Genomic DNA, 11,978 nt, shown 5'->3' with positions numbered 1-11,978 from the left:
TAGATTTAGACCTAATGGTCATGTAACTTGAGCTGCATTTATCCACCACAGGGTTAAAAGTAAGGTTAATAGGGATCAGCCATTTTCAAAACTAGTAAGATGGATATTAATGTTTATAAAAACTAATTAAGTGGATATTGATGTCAGTACAACTGTTGTGCATTTCAGCACATTTTCACACATGGAAATATTTAACATTACAATTCCCACTGTTTGAGAGACATTTACTGTCAGCCAAATGTCATAAGCAGTTTGTTATGAAACTGTGCATCTGAAATTGATGCATCTCTCTTCCAGAATGAGGCTGTTGCTTCATTGTTTTATTGCCCAAGATGGAGTGGTATCAATTAATCGAGCTTGAGCACCAAGCATTTGATTTATTAGCGGTTTGTATGTTGCAATGGTGAATGTGCCCACATTTTGTTTGCGTATTCCCCTCCTGTAAGTCCTCCTGTGAAAATGAACTGTGTGTATAGAAGCTTGGTTTACTGCAACAGGCAGGCTACATCAGCTGTGGTACATCACAGTAGTGGACCTTCTGTCTTCATTGCTTCAGCATATCCGAGACATTCACCCACGGGCTGAAGAAACTGCACCTATTCTTGGTTTCTTTACAGGTGATGAACTTAGCCACTGTGAACAAAGGAGAAAATAATAGCTGTTCACCAATCAACTAAGCTCTGCACCCACCCAGAAAGGTGAAATTTAAAAGTGCAGTTTATTTCTTTGGTTGCCAGACTGAGAGCAAGTGTTTCAATCATTTCTGTGCTACAGTTGGTAAGGCCATGGCAGTGTGGTAATCCCTGGCAATGTGATTTTTCTCTTAAGTCACAAATCAGCATGCCAGGAACCCACACAGCCACAACATGGCATCAAGGCAGAATGTACACACGCATCCACCTCCCCCCTACTCGAGCTCCCATTATTCCCATGCTTGAGCTAACTCTGGGTATTTCCTTAATTACCCACTACATCCAAATCAGGAACTAGCTGAACATTTCTCCCCTCCAAATACAGACATATAAGGCTTTGAAATAAAGAGGGAGAGAAAAGCATTTCCTACAGTAAGATTACAATTCAGTACCATAGCAAGCAAGTGCCTTGGTGCTGACACATTGTGAGAAAATCATTGACTCACACTGTGAGTCTTTGAAGCTAAAAATGCTTGGTGCCTAAATTGAATCTTTGTTTATAAGACATGCTAAACTATATAATTAATTACTGGATTTTTGTATTCATTATACATTTAAAAAGACTTGGTTTTGAAATTTCAAGAGTTAGTAGATGGCCTCATAAGCATTTTGGCTGACTGAAGAAGATGTACGAAGGACTGAACTGATCTCACTGAGTTTATATTTTGAATTCTAAAGTATTTCTCTTGCAGCTACCAGCTAAAATGTAGTTAGTCCACTACATTTTAAGACAATGGTTCCTCTTTTTATTCCATTGCAACTTAAAAAACACAAGTCAAGTCATGTTCATTTTAATCTGCGAGATTAAACTGTGTATTAAGAGAAGACAGCCATTGTTCAAATGAATAAAAAGAAGAAAAGGATCAGTCTACTAGACCTCTAACCATGCATGGACCGGCTGGGGGATTGACTCAGAGTCCCTAATCCTTAATGTGGATCAACACTGAAGTCCTGCTTTCTGCAAGTTGGGGTTTGTAAATGAACTGCTTGGATTTCTCTAAATGATAGCAGTGAAATGAGCTTTACAGGGGTGAGATAATACACCTAAAAAGACTGTGGGATCTGTGCATTGCAAAATGAGGTCCGATGAAGTTCTGAATAATAATCATTATCATAAAAATATATGCATGCCACTGTGCACATGACACTTCTTTAATCTCTTAAGGTTCTCTGTTCTTCTTGATCCAAAAGCATGATTGATCCTTTCCAGCTTCTGTATACAGTACCAAAGTATTGAGCTACAAGGCAAAGAAAACAGAGGTTAAAGATGTCAGTTGTGTGACATAGCTAGCAAATATATAGCCGTATGCTAGCAATTGCTTACTGTCCCAGCTAAATCAAGGCATTACAGTTGAAACCTCCGAGGAGAGATTAAAGTGGGACTGTTGAAGCACATGTCCACGCTGCTGTGTGCATATATGCCAAAGCCACTCTCAGGACATGACCCTAAGGGTTTGCCCGATAAAAATCTCCATGGCTGCAATTATGTCATTATGTCTGGAGCAAACCCTGATTGCAGGGAGTAATCAAATGCTGCTTCTGTTCCCTTTTCCCTCATGTCCCAAAAACCTGGAAAGGGAAAAGAAACTTCCAGAATGGGGAAACATTGGAGCGTCACATTTAATGTCTGTGGTTGTACTTCTAAACCAATGTATTCAAAATTATTATTTTTAAATATTATAAACAAAAAACAACAAAGCGTGTTTCTAATGCAACAGCAGTACCACTTCTGCAATCAGTCATGTCGAATTGGATAGCAGTCTGACAGTCACTGCTGATTTATGAATCAACATGGATAAATCATTGCAGTTCCACCAGTTTCATAGCTCTTTTTTCTGATCTGTGCAGTGCATTCCGTTTCCCTGAGTCAACTATCACATTCATGCAGTTCATACAGCTGTGTGTGAAAGCATGTATCATATTTTGGTTTCCTTCATAGGCTGCTTCCACTCACTGCACTACTCACTGTCCCTTTTTTTACTGATGATGGAGACCGAAATATTAGGCTATGTTCATGTCCTCTCATGATCTCTGCATGATCTCAGCATGTGATCCTTCTGTTGGTTTAGGTCTTGCTCTCCCCAAATCCTGTGTCTAAAACCATTTAGATAGGCAGTCAAGATTGCTTCAAGTGAATTCGTGAATTGGATTAATGCTCCATGGCATTCCATGGGATTCTTAGGTATTTTCAGTAAAACACCACAAGACACCTGCCACAGTTCCTCTGACTTTATCCTAAGCCTACTCCCCATTTAAACTCTGAGCCACTAACCTCACTTGACCTTCATATCACCCAGGACAGACTGTTTCAGCTGGTAGGGCTGTGGTTAGACACTTGGCTCCTCTGATCCATCAACACTTGTGCATTTGAGATGTAAAAACAGGGCTATTTCTTCTCTACGTCAAGACAAATGATACACTCATTTGTATGTTTTCACCCTTATATAATGCGTAAAATGTCTCTTGAAGCATTCCAAGCCCTAGCCTGCCAGCCAGAGACCTCATTAGTGCAATATTTCATTGTTTCAGTATTTCATTGAAACATGCTCACTGCATTTAGGTCTCCCGCCAGAACAGCCTGATGATCTCAGAGCCAGTCATTTCTCAGAAGGGGGCACAGGCAGGAGGCTGAAGTAATTGACTTTGACTAGTGGGAGGGCTGACTTTGGCCAGTGAGTGTGGTCTCGCTGGGCTTTGCTTAGCTGGTCCTGCTCACCATCCACACCATGAATACCAGATGGCTGAGGAGAAATGTCCACCTAAGCCTACCATAGCTGTGTTAAGAATGCTGACAGACTCACTACTGTATGTGGATACATTACAGCTAAGTGCCAGGTGCGTGACCACAGACAGGGGGCGCTGACGGCCCTGGTCAGTTGTGTATGCACAAACACCCTGAGTTACCTCGAATGACTCTTTAGCAGATGGTGCGAAAAATTGTTCACAGAGAAAACAGAAACACATGATATGTCAAATATGAATGGAAACTTCTCCTGACTTACTACTATAAATCCTTAAGAAGTGCAGACAGATCCTGATAAATCCATGGCTAGAAAAGCTGCTAAAAGCAGTCACTCCAAAAGATGATCACTGTACTCTCTGTACTTTAAAGATGATCACTGTACTCTCTATACTTTAAAGCAGTCAAATGAAGAAGTGCCATTTAAGTATAAAAAATAACTCATTAATACATATAATATGGAATATATGGTATGAATTAGCTTGAGACAAGTTGCTTTGTAAACATGTCAACAACAACTTTTCAAAGTATGAAAATACAAAATGTCTTACCTCTGTCTTCATTAGTCTCTTAGAGATCAAAAAGAAATTCCCTTCCAGTAGAGAGTAATGAGGTAACAGGCAATCAGAGAGTCGGGAGGAGACTCCCTACTGCACTGCCTCTCTGCCCGAGCCCGAACCCGAGCAACTCATCATCCATCCATACCTCTCATTACTGCCTTGCCCTGCTCCGATTTCACACAAAGCATGCAGTGTCTAGCGTCTCTGTGTGTGTGTGTGTGTCTGTGTGTGAGAGAGAGAGAGAGAGAGAGAGAGAGAGAGAGAGAGAGAGAGAGACAGACACAGAAAAAGAGAGAAAGCAGGAGAGACACTGCTAGAAATCCTCTAAGTAGAATTCTTAGCCTCAGCAGCTTTAAAACATGTTTAGTAGAAAGTGGGATCCTGTTTACACACAAACATGCATGCTCACACGTGTACACACATACATACACATACAAACACATACACTCACGCACGCATGCACACACACACACACACTAAGGAGAAAATGAGCTTTACTCAGCACCGGTTTCCTTGCCAGTCCCGCCCTTTTGTCTGCTGGATGCCAAGTATTGCAGTTCTCTACAGCAGCCCTGATCTGCTCTACTTCTCTGAGTAGCCTCTCTACCTCTCTCTACCTTTCTCTCTCTCTCTCTCTCTCTCTCTCTCTCTCTTTTGCTCTGTTTTTGTTCACCCCTTTTACTCTTTTCTGCCCTGGAGAACATTATACTGTTTATGATGAAATACCAATTTAAGAGTCCAATGGTGTGTAACCAAACCTCATTCTCCTCATTTCACATTACCCCTTGCCCTTAATCCACACTTTCATGTAACCACTGTACAAACCTTATTCCTATACAAAAACTGTAATCTAACTGTAAGTGTTATACAAAAACCCTACATTTCTACATGTGTTATGTTAGGACAATACTTCAGTAAGGAACTAGATAGCACCTGTGAACATTGCATACTGGGTCAAATCAGGGAGAAAATTCTTTATGCACATATCATGTCCAACAGGTAGTACAACAAAATGGAATCTATTGGGTGTGTCTACAGTGTCTATAGTGTACTATATATCACAAAAACATACAGAACTTACCTTATTCAGATCAGATTTACGGTTCTGTTTTTATGTTTTATATATTTAGATTCCATGACTGATACCTCATAATAAAAATAGAACTCCAGTGTTACAGTAAAAACATTATTTCTTAGTTTTGTTACCTGATCATGACAGAAAAAGGGTGTGAAGGCATCTGATGCCCCATGGTCTTCATCTGCACTATTTGTGCGGCTCTGTGAACCTCTGATGCGTTAATCGTAGCAAACAAACCCACAACAATTCAATGAGAGGTTTGTTGTTTTGTATTATATGGCACAATGCAGCTCATTCAGGACCCATGGTCTGTGTAGGACGCCCTGTGCACTCTCTCTGTGTGTCTCCGTCTCCCTCTCCTTCTATCTCTCTCTATGAACTAACCAGGGCAGAAAGAAGCTCTACTAAAACATTCCAAGCCTCCTCATAGCAGCATCTGTGCATGCAGGCTCCAGCAGCATGTGCTAAATGGGCTCCTTAATGTGGAACTGATGAGTCACTGGGAGTTAATCTTTGAAAATATTTGCCTTGTATTACCATAACTATAAATCAACATCCAAAATGAAAGTTTTCATCAGATTGGTATAATGACAGTGTGCGCTATGTTTTGAAAAATCAGGAATGTTGAAGATGTTTATGCAGCTTACATTCAAGTGTGGGTCTCAGTTAAAAGGGCCCTTTGGCATTTGGCTCTACTGAACATGGTTTCTGAGAGACAGGCAGCATCTACACAGCCTGCCACACAGTCTGAGCAGATTGTGCTGCAGCCCTTTAAACTTATGACTTCAAATGTCTGGTATTCCCATCCTGCAGACCAGCGGGCGTCCCCGCAGCATGGAGCTGCAGCTCATGCCAGGCCATGTAAGGCCAGTGCTGAAAAGAAACGTTAAAGACTATTAGGGCAAAGGGTGAGCAATGTGGAGGACGATTCAGGAAAAATCAAGACAGGAGGCAACAGAGACTGAAAAGAAGTGTGAGGGGTTGGGGGCAGGGATGGGGTTGGGGGGGGGGAGATGGGGTGCAGGTGTGGGTGGGGTTGGGGGGCAAGGTTTGGTTGCTGGTGAGTGTGGGGGTGCCTCCATGTGGAAGGCCTATAAGCAGGGCAGATGCTGCTATGGGCTTGGCCACCGATGGGCTCCACATGTGCATCTCCCGCTGCCGTGATCCAGGGGAACGCACAGTCTTTCTGTCTCCACACCGAGCATCACAGCAACATTAAAATAAGACCAGACCTCCCAGCCACTGCTAACCAGTCGCTGCCCCTCTCATTTTGATAGCCCTCATGGGCCTCCTGTCCTCCTGAGCCTTCAGTATAATTTCAGTGCTTGGCATATTTAAGTAACAGAATCCAGATGTCTGATTAACATAAACTGTCCCCCTTGACCCACCCACCAGACTGCACCGCCAACTCCCACTTTGTAATCAGTCACTGGAAAAGTTCAGGGGAATAATTATCTGAAGCTCTGTGAGAGTGACACATTCTTAACGCATTCTTGTCAGCATATCATTTCCAACTTCCAGAGAATACAGAGAGAGAGAGAGAGAGAGAGAGAGAGAGAGAGAGAGAGAGAGAGAGAGAGAGAAGAAAGATTTATACTCTCCTGTTTTCATCTTGTGCTGATTAGTATTTGCAGTATTTTGCTCATTTCCTTAGATGATCTGGATTTCTTCTCTCTCTCTTTCCCTCTCCACAGGTGCAGTAAGTGCTTCTCTGCTTGTTGTGGTCACAAAGCTTTCTGAACGCCTCATTTCTTTTGGTTTACTTAAGCCCCCTCTCCCTTTCTTAAGGCTTTCAAATGCACATAGTCTAGTCACACATGTCTTATATTTCCCACTCTTTCCCATGTGTCCACAGAACCAGTGAAATGGAACGGAAACAGTGTCAGAGTGTTAGCTTTAGCATTTAAGTTTTTACACTTAGGTCAAAAGACCGGTCCTTTCTCATTTCTTATAGAACAGAGTAAACTGTAAAGATCAATTAATCTTATCACCATCTAGTGGTCTTAATAGGCATAGCATTTGAATGGATTGAATGGAAAGACAGAAATTAAAACCCATGTCAATTCATGAAAAAAGCACTTCCCCACTCCCCCTTTCCACACAGTATCATACATGCAGACATTTTTTAAAGAATATTTGCAGTTATATGATTCCATATATAAATATACAGTCATGGCCAAACGTTTTGAGACTGACAAATTTTGGTTTTCACAAAGTTTACTGTTTTAGATCCTTTCAGATCCTGTCAGATGTTTATATGGTATAGTGAAGTACAATTATAAGCATTTCATAAGTTTTTGTTTTTTTTTACTTTTCATTGACAAATACATCCAGTTTAAGCAAAGATGTAATATTTACAGTGTTTCCTGACCATGGACGCAAAATTTCAAAGTTTTGTTCACCGAGCCACTTTTGCCTTGTGACATGGTGGTCCACCATGCTGGAAAAAGCATTGTTCATCACCAAGTTGCTCCTGGATTGTTGAGAGAAGTTACTCTTGGAGGATGTTTTGATATCATTCCTTATTCATGGCAGTGTTCTTAGGCAAACCTTTGAGTAAACGCTCTCCCTTGGATGAGTGCCCAGGAGCTGATATGTTTTTATACAGAAGGTAGTTACAAACCTGACATGCAAATCAAGGCCCTTTTTTTCCCAAGAAGTTTCCATGTGGTGACTGCAGAGCACAAAGCTGGTATTGAACTGATGTGAACAGATATAAGACACCATCAGACACCGTCACAGAACTGATGTGAAAATATATCAGATACTATCACAGTTAATCAGAAAATCTGCTTATGGTTTTATATGATATAGGTAATTTACTTAATACTCAACTAAGTGTGCAATTTCTCTTGAAATTGAACTGTTCTCTGGTTCTTTATTGGTACTCCATGGAAGATTAGTTTAGTTTGAGCTTAGTTCGAAAATCAGCATCACATACATGTATACATTACCAAATTAAATGTATACATCTTTGCTGCCACAAATTCACACATTACAGGGCAAAACATTAGAACTAGTTTCATATTACAAATATCTGGGATTTATGCTGGATGATGGTTTATCTTTAAATTTCATGTTAAACATTTTGAAAAAAATGTTGAGGTTAAAGATAGAGTTATATTTTAGGAACAGTTCTTGTTTTAATCAACAAGCAAGAAAGGAATTGATTGAAGCTACCTTCTTACTATTTTTGTATTATATTGATATTTTATATAGGTACACCTCAGAAATATTACAACTGTTGGATTCATAACACCTGAAAGACATTCTACTCATCATTGGGAAGTTGGGCTCTGTTATCAGTCAGAAGACAAACACATTGGACCACTTTTGTTTTCAATGCTATTATTTGTCGGCTCCTGTCACATTTGTCTGTATTTTCATTCATAAATAGCTGTCAGTATAATTTACGTTGGAGGGGATATATTCACTTTGACATTCCAAAAGTGAATTCTGAATTTGGTAAGACAGCTTTTAACTGTAGTTCTTTATTAACAGGGAATGAGTTACAGAAACATTTGAAATTAGACAGGTTGATATCCTTATCTGATTTTAAGATATCTGTTAATTTTATTACTATGTGTAACAATTGCACCCACATACAAGGAAGAGATCAAACAGATCAGTGGGGTCAGGCAGAAGACGAGGTATAAAAACCAGGAAGACAAATACATTTCTGGACCACTCGGTACGCAACATGAAGTTAACAATACTTTGTGATGTGAACGCAAGGGAGGGAAGCTTGAGTAGGAAGGCAGTAATGAGGAGAATGAAGATCAGGTGCGTGCTAGTACTCTGGTGAATCAGATTGGGGTTGTGTACGAGTAGGCGTGACAGTGCAGGGCTGAGTGTAGTTCCTGGGGTTCGTAACACTATGTTAGTTCCTGTTTTAATAGTTTAATGTTGATATCTCTATTCCTTCCTCAACGTTTTGCCCTTGTTTTTTGGTGTTCAAATGGTTGTGTGCTGCCTTCTTGGCCAGGGTTCACTTGTAAATACATTTTTTTTTTTTATCTCCATGTGAATGTTACCATGGTTAAATAAGGTTTAATAATAATGATATATTAATTAGTTTTAAAAATTAGATACAGAGACAACCTGGACTCAGAAGATTTTACTATAGTAAATGAGTTTTAAACTCATTCAGGGATACTATGACTTGAAGTTTAAGATGAGACTGTAGATTGTTCCATGCTATTGGTGCAGAAATTGCACACAGTGAGTTTCTTTCACAATTCACTTCAGACTTTTGATGCAACAAATGGCAAGATATTGAGAGAACAGAGATTGTAATGTTCAACATACATTTTCAAAGAGAAGTTAAATAGGTCGGCATCTTGTTTATAGATAAAACATACCAATGGCAAAGACAACATATACCTAAGGCAAAACAGTTCAGTTTTGAATATAAATCACAATGATGAGTAAGAACTCCACAACCTGTGACGATACTGGCCATAGGAGGTACAATGTATTTTCATCTCCTCTGACCTGCCCAGAGATATGTCCATGGCATATTTCAAACTATACCTCAATAATTTACAGCAGGGTAGTCTCCCTAAGGCTTGCCCTTGTGTCTCATGTGGCATAGGTGCAATGCTGGTGAAATAAGGAGTCAAATTAGCATTATCCATCATGTGAATACAGTAGAAATATTAAACTATGGGAGGTATAATAAACCAACTCAGAAGGGATGTCTGTTGTTTTGTTTGACCAACATTATTAGCCTACCTGTTATGATAGAAAACTTTAACAACTCTACCACAGTTTCCAAGAAGGTGTCTATATCATTTGAGCATATGACAGTTTAGGTGTCCAAACCATCTGAAATATATAAACACACTCAGGTTTGTCAGGAGGTTTGGCAGACTGGTCTCAGACTCTTTTTATTCATTTGGCTGTTGGGCATTGAGTCACATACTATGGGTGTGCAGCAGGCAAGTAGGCACCAGCATAAGAAACTCCTCTCCCTGTTTGTGTTAGTCTCCTTGAGAACATGCTTCCCCACAATCACACAGAACTACAGGTAACGGTGAGGATTACACACAGAGCACCAGCAGTGCTGAAAAACCATGAAGTTCCATCAGCTGCTCCAGCTCCCAGTCTTCTTGTTTGGCCCTTGCATGGCAGGATGTCCCCCCTGGAATGGGTACTACCTTGAAGGCCATGGGTGAATGGATGCAACCCTTCCAGAACTAATGTCCCAGGGCCAGAAACAGTGGCTGCATGAAATACCAGAGAGCATGTAATAAGTTGGAGGAACAGGTGCAGGCCTTAGAGGAGATTAAAATACAGAGGAAGGAGGTTGGAGAAGAGCATGCTAAGGTGACTGAAGACCTCCGGTTGCTAACTGTGATTCCAGATTCCAGACTGGAGCCTGAGTGATATGTTGGGTGGGCTAAAGCCCCAACAGGATGCAGTGGATCAGTGGTTATGAAAAGTGTTCCATATATTTCAGCATTTAAATAGATCAGCCTACCATGCAGACATTCTAGTAGATACAACTTGGCATATCAGTAAATATGCCTCATCAGTTCACTTACTAATCTTGTGTTGACATGCATTCCTTTGAATGACAATGTCTATAACTTAGAAAGATATAGCCTTTTCATGGTTCCTTTAATAAGGACTCTGAGTAATAAGTTTAATAATGACTCTGACGTTAACAAGATACCAACATACTAATAGTGTAACATCAGAAGAACTGTGAAAGATTCCCCATCAAAGGATGATATAATTCATGGGAATTCCAGGATTTATGCGTGGTTTTTGCGTCAAGGGTGGAGTACGGGTTCACCACACCAAGAGTACAGGACACCTGCAGATAAACTTAGTGTGCTCAATTTATTAGTAAAAATTGTGAAAATAAAGAAAAAGGGAAATAAATGGTATGAAAAGTAATCAATTAAGTAGGACCCTAATGTTCCTCGAACATTAATCTACAGTCCTATTAATTAATGGACTAGGCTTCAGTACAAGGCTAAAATAGGATTGGATGCTGCTCAGTCAGCAGACAATCATCAAATGAATACAAATCCCATCTCGCCAACATCTACTTTCTGTTCTATACCCTCTTAAATACCCAAAGCCCTGGTATATACAAGGGTTGGAGCTGCTCCAGCTTCCATTCTTTTGGAACCAGGATCTGAGGTAAGTCTACTTCCTTGATTCAGTACATGTTGTGATGGGTATCTCTACTCTATGGCAGGTGACATCGTGATGGCACAGGTCTCTGACTTCATCACAAGGATTTTTTGAAACTGACCAGCCGGTGAATGTAAACACACACACACACACACACACACACACACACACACACATTTTTCCAATCTGTAATAGGGTCTTAGGAGCTGTTTTATTCCATGAAGGAGTTTTAGATGAGGGATGGAAGCATTAAATTGTTACTGTATTGTAGTACACCCTTTCCTTTACATGCAGTATAGCAAATAGGGTGTTTTTTCCCAAGCCTAGTGTCTGTTCACATCAGTCAGATAAAGCCCTGGCCTCCTAAGACAGGCATTCTGGTTTCAAATCCCATCAGGTGTGATGTTATAGCGGAGTGTTGCCAAGGAAATGTGCTGGGCCCATAACACAGAGGTTGATGGATCATAACTATCCTCTGCTAAGAGCTCTGTAAATTATGCACACACCAATTTTGTAGGTACTGTAACTCTGAACAAGTGTATCTGCTAAATGCTCTAAATATAAACAGAGTAAGGGAGCGCTTGGATGAACCATGGATATTTCTGTTTACCACAGCGGTCCATCCAAAGAGCAGTTTCTCAGCCTGCAAGCACCAAAGGGCCCAGTATGGATAATCACTCAAACTCCCATTTTAGAACATAAATAACATTGTCATAATACTGGGTTGTGTTTTATCATATATACACATATGTGTATATATG

At 40.3% G+C, this 11,978-nt stretch overlaps 1 long non-coding RNA gene across 3 annotated transcripts; it reads right to left on the bottom strand.

The window, feature by feature from the left end:
• Nucleotides 1-1,472: 1,472 nt before the first annotated feature.
• On the bottom strand, nucleotides 1,473-5,302 carry LOC113576458. 3 transcript variants are annotated; one of them, XR_004777095.1, is made up of 3 exons: nucleotides 5,199-5,302; nucleotides 3,984-4,214; nucleotides 1,473-1,930 (listed from the first exon to the last, which is right to left on the bottom strand). It is a non-coding gene; the product is annotated as an uncharacterized LOC113576458 (long non-coding RNA). The 3 variants fall into 3 exon arrangements; XR_004777094.1 differs by lacking the exon at nucleotides 5,199-5,302 and adding an exon at nucleotides 5,074-5,190; XR_003410514.2 differs by lacking the exon at nucleotides 5,199-5,302 and having other exon boundaries at nucleotides 3,984-4,611.
• Nucleotides 5,303-11,978: the final 6,676 nt, after the last annotated feature.

The sequence above is a fragment of the Electrophorus electricus genome, chromosome 17, assembly GCF_013358815.1.
Source record: "Electrophorus electricus isolate fEleEle1 chromosome 17, fEleEle1.pri, whole genome shotgun sequence".
NCBI classification, from domain to species: domain Eukaryota; kingdom Metazoa; phylum Chordata; class Actinopteri; order Gymnotiformes; family Gymnotidae; genus Electrophorus; species Electrophorus electricus.
This window is presented reverse-complemented; position numbering and strand designations above follow the sequence as displayed.